Raw genomic sequence first — 5,970 nt, 5'->3', positions numbered from 1 at the left:
ACAATATGTACGGCATCGGGAGCAGAACAATATGTACGGCATGGGGAGCAGAACAATATGTACGGCATCGGGAGCAGAACAATATGTACGGCATCGGGAGCAGAACAATATGTACGGCATCGGGAGCAGAACAATATGTACGGCATCGGGAGCAGAACAATATGTACAGCATCGGGAGCAGAACAATATGTACGGCATCGGGAGCAGAACAATATGTGCAACATCGGGAGCAGAACAATATGTGCGACATCGGGAGCAGAACAATATGTGCGGCATCGGGAGCAGAACAATATGTACGGCATCAGGAGGACAACATGTCCGGCATCGGGAGCAGAACAATATGTCCGGCATCGGGAGCAGAACAATATGTACGGCATCGGGGGCAGAACAATATGTATGGCATCGGGAGCAGAACAATATGTACGGCATCGGGAGCAGAACAGTATGTACGGCATCGGGAGCAGAACAATATGTACGGCATCGGGAGCAGAACAATATGTGCGGTATCGGGTGCAGAACAATATGTACGGCTTCGGGAGCAGAACAATATGTGCGGCATTGGGAGCAGAACAATATCTACGGCATCGGGAGCAGAACAATATGTACAGCATCGGGAGCAGAACAATATGTACGGCATCGGGAGCAGAACAATACGTACGGCATCGGGAGCAGAACATATGTACGGCATCGGGAGCAGAACAATATGTACGGCATCGGGAGCAGAACAATATGTACGGCATCGGGAGCAGAACAATATGTGCGGCATTGGGAGCAGAACAATATCTACGGCATCGGGAGCAGAACAATATGTACAGCATCGGGAGCAGAACAATATGTACGGCATCGGGAGCAGAACAATATGTGCGGCATCGGGAGCACAATAATATGTACGGCATCGGGAGCAGAACAATATGTGCGGCATCGGGAGCAGAACAATATGTGCGGCATCGAGAGCAGAACAATATGTGCGGCATCGGGAGTAGAACAATATGTACGGCATCGGGGGCAGAACAATATGTACGGCATCGGGAGCAGAACAATATGTGCGGCATCGGGAGCAGAACAATATGTGCGGCATCGGGAGCAGAACAATATGTACGGCATCGGGAGCAGAACAATATGTGCGGCATTGGGAGCAGAACAATATCTACGGCATCGGGAGCAGAACAATATGTACAGCATCGGGAGCAGAACAATATGTACGGCATCGGGAGCAGAACAATATGTGCGGCATCGGGAGCACAATAATATGTACGGCATCGGGAGCAGAACAATATGTGCGGCATCGGGAGCAGAACAATATGTGCGGCATCGAGAGCAGAACAATATGTGCGGCATCGGGAGTAGAACAATATGTACGGCATCGGGGGCAGAACAATATGTACGGCATCGGGAGCAGAACAATATGTGCGGCACCGGGAGCAGAACAATATGTGCGGCATCGGGAGCAAAACAATATGTACGGCATCGGGAGCAGAACAATATGTGCGGCATTGGGAGCAGAACAATATGTACGGCATCGGGAGCAGAACAATATGTACGGCATCGGGAGCAGAACAATATGTACGGCATCGGGAGCAGAACAATATGTACGGCATCGGGAGCAGAACAATATGTACGTCATTGGAAGCAGAACAATATGTGCGGCATCGGGAGCAGAACAATATGTACGGCATGGGGAGCAGAACAATATGTACGGCAACGGGAGCAGAACAATATGTACGGCATGGGGAGCAGAACAATATGTACGGCAACGGGAGCAGAACAATATGTACGGCATCGGGAGCAGAACAATATGTACGGCATCGGGAGCAGAACAATATGTACGTCATTGGAAGCAGAACAATATGTGCGGCATTGGGAGCAGGACAATATGTACGGCATCGGGAGCAGAACAATATGTACGGCATCGGGAGCAGAACAATATGTACGGCATCGGGAGCAGAACAATATGTGCAACATCGGGAGCAGAACAATATGTGCGACATCGGGAGCAGAACAATATGTGCAACATCGGGAGCAGAACAATATGTCCGGCATCGGGAGCAGAACAATATGTACGGCATCGGGGGCAGAACAATATGTATGGCATCGGGAGCAGAACAATATGTACGGCATCGGGAGCAGAACAGTATGTACGGCATCGGGAGCAGAACAATATGTACGGCATCGGGAGCAGAACAATATGTGCGGTATCGGGAGCAGAACAATATGTACGGCATCGGGAGCAGAACAATATGTGCGGCATCGGGAGCAGAACAATATGTACGGCATCGGGAGCAGAACAGTATGTACGGCATCGGGAGCAGAACAATATGTACGGCATCGGGAGCAGAACAATATGTGCGGCATCGGGAGCAGAACAGTATGTACGGCATCGGGAGCAGAACAATATGTACGGCATCGGGAGCAGAACAATATGTACGGCATCGGGAGCAGAGCAATATGTGCGGCATCGGGAGCAGAACAATATGTACGGCATCGGGAGCAGAACAGTATGTACGGCATCGGGAGCAGAACAATATGTACGGCATCGGGAGCAGAACGATATGCGCGGCATCGGGAGCAGAACAATATGTGCAGCATCGGAAGCAGAACAATATGTACGGCATCGGGAGCAGAACAATATGTACGGCATTGGGAGCAGAACAATATGTGCGGCATCGGGAGCAGAACAATATGTACGGCATCGGGAGCAGAACAATATGTACGGCATCGGGAGCAGAACAATATGTACGGCATCGGGAGCAGAACAATATGTACGGCATCGGGAGCAGAACAATATGTACAGCATTGGGAGAAGAACAATATGTACGGCATCGGGAGCAGAACAATATGTACGGCATCGGGAGCAGAACAATCAGGAACTACATCAGGAACTGTAATCAGGAACTACATACTGTAATCAGGAACTACATCCCTGATTGTAGTCTGGATCTACCTGGTTTTGTTATCTACAGAGCTGACCGTGATTGTGTAGCTTCAGGTAAACAAAGGGGGGTGGGGTATGTCTCTACATCAACACTAGCTGGTGCTGTGATGTTAACATACTGGGAAAAGGCTGCTCTCCAGATCTAGAGTACCTTGCACTCAATTGTAGACCATTTTACGCTCCAAGAGAGTTTTCATCTATGGTTCTGGTTGCAGTATATATTCCCCCTCAAGCATCTGTTAAAGCTGCTATTGGTGAATTAGCTTGCAAAATATCAGAATGGGAGAAAGGATCTCCTGAAGCATTTGTGATCGTAATGGGGGACTTTAACAAAGGAAAACTCAACCTGGATCTCCCCAAATTTACTCAACATATAAACTGCTTCACGAGAGAGAACAATACGCTTGATCACTGCTATACAGTCATAAAAGGGGCCTACAGGGCAGTGAGGAGAGCAGCAGTGGGCTTTTCAGATCATTGTCTAATTCATTTAATTCCAGCCTACAGGCAAAGGTTGAAAACATCCAAACCTACAGTTTATACAAAGAAGACATGGTCTGAGGAGGCAAAATTGCAACTGCAAGCATGCTTTGAATGCACGGACTGGGAGGTATTCCAGGAAACATGCTCGGGTCTGGATGAATGGGTTGATGCAGTGTCCTCATATATCCGTTTTTGTGAAGACACGTTTATTCCATCCAAATCTGTCCACTTTCGGGGAAACAACAAGCCGTGGTTTACAAATAAAGTCAGGTTGATCCGTAAGAGAAAAGAGGAGGCTTATAAAGCAGGCGATATTACTGAATTCAAGAAACTTAGGAACTCGCTATCTAAAGAGATCAAGTTAGCCAAACACGAGTATGCAAAGATTCTGGAGGAAAGGTTCTCATCAAAAGATACTAGATCTGCATGGAGAGGATTAAGAGAGGTCACCAATTATAAAAGCCACCCCACTATAGTGAACCCCAGCAGAAGTCTGGCAGCAGAGTTAAATGAATTCTACTGCAGATTTGAGGCAAGCTCTACACACAGTGGCTATTCATCTCTAAGCTCCTCAGTCTGTTCATATAAAGATCATTCATTGTGCAACACCCAAGTAGTGATCTCCGAGGCAGAGGTGATACGCATCCTGAAGGGACTTAAGGTCAAAAAGGCACCTGGCCCTGATGGTGTATCTCCAATGTGTCTGAAAGTATGTGCTACCCAGCTTGCCCCTATACTGACAAATATATACAATGTGTCACTGAAAGAGTGCGTTGTACCTCAGTGTTGGAAAAATTCCACAATTATCCCTGTCCCCAAGAAAGTGGGATCCTCTGCGTTGAACGACTATAGACCAGTAGCACTCACATCTGTAGCTATGAAAGTCTTCGAAAGAATTATGATGTCCCACCTGATAAAATTCACGCAGAAGCTATGGGACCCGCTTCAGTTTGCCTATAAGGAGAATCGTTCGGCAAACGACACTGTCAATCTGGCACTGAAGTACATTTTGGATCATACAGATGAACGGCACTCATATGTCCGGATTCTTTTCATGGACTTTAGCTCAGCGTTCAATACCATTGATCCGAATTTACTTCATAAGAAAATGGTAGCTCTTGGAGTCCCTCTCAACTTATGCTTGTGGATTTATAACTTCCTGACAGCCAGGATACAGAGTGTAAAAGTTGGACCATTCACTTCGGACACCTTGGTCACAAACATCGGGGCACCTCAGGGGTGTGTTTTGTCCCCGTTACTGTTTTCTCTCTATACGAATGATTGCATCTCTTCAGCAGACTCAGTAAAAATCTTGAAATTTGCCGATGATATGACACTGATTGGTCTCATCAGGGGAAATGCTGAAGACTTGTATCGGAGTGAGGTGGAAAGAATATGTGACTGGTGTAAAGCCAATAATCTTGTACTCAACACTAAAAAAACTGCTGAGATGGTTGTGGATTTTAGGAAAGATCAACATGAGATACTTCCAATCTACATCCATGACGAAGTGGTTCTTAGGGTCACAGAGACCAAATTCCTTGGTGTTATCATCTCTCATGATCTTAAATGGGGGAAAAACGTGGATGCTGTTATAAGAAAAGCACAACAGAGGATGTTCTTCCTGCGTCAGCTGAAAAGATATGGTTTGTCTAAGAATCTGCTGATCTTATTCTTTAATGCTGTCATCAGATCTGTGATTTGTTCCTCTCTGATAGTCTGGTATGGGGGAGCCACTGCGCATGACAAACTCCGCTTACAAAGGACTTTCAGAACAGCAGAGAGAATTATAGGCTCCCCCCTGCCTAAAATCCAGGATCTTTATGATAAGAGTATTCGATCCCACACATTGAAAATTTCATCCGATCCCTCTCACCCGGGACACTCCTCATTCCAACTACTCCCTTTAGGACGTCGCTTCAGAGTCCCCAAATGCAGCACCAACCACCATATGAACAGCTTCTATCCACTCTCTGTTCAACAGTGAATCATCATGTGTAGACTATATACTGTATCTGTCTTGTTAGATGTTACTTGTTGTATCTGTTGTTATATATTATGTTGCCTCTTTGCCACAAAGAATTCCTTGTATATATGTAATATGTACTTGGCGATAATAAATTTGATTGATTGATTGATTGATTGATTGAACAATATGTACGGCATCGGGAGCAGAACAATATGTACGGCATCGGGAGCAGAACAATATGTACGGCATCGGGAGCAGAACAATATGTACGGCATCGGGAGCAGAACAATATGTACGGCATCGGGAGCAGAACAATATGTACGGCATCGGGAGTTTTTTTGAATTTTTTCTATGTTAGCTGTTTTGATATTAGTGTTAGGGACCTGCAATATCATGAGGAGCCTTGACGTTGGCTTGCAGGCTATATCTATTTTGGCCAAAATATTAACCAATACCTCATTTAATGTACTCATTGTTTGCATTAATTTTTTGCACTTATCATATCATTTTTTGCAGGATGCAGTCAGGCCTCTTTCTGTTGGCTTGGTCTATTGGGGCATCTGTCACTGTGTGTTGCATATTTTAG

Source organism: Dendrobates tinctorius, unplaced genomic scaffold, assembly GCF_039654945.1.
Source record: "Dendrobates tinctorius isolate UK_male_01 unplaced genomic scaffold, ASM3965494v1 ptg000366l, whole genome shotgun sequence".
NCBI lineage: Eukaryota > Metazoa > Chordata > Amphibia > Anura > Dendrobatidae > Dendrobates > Dendrobates tinctorius.
Note: the sequence above shows the minus strand (reverse complement) of the source record.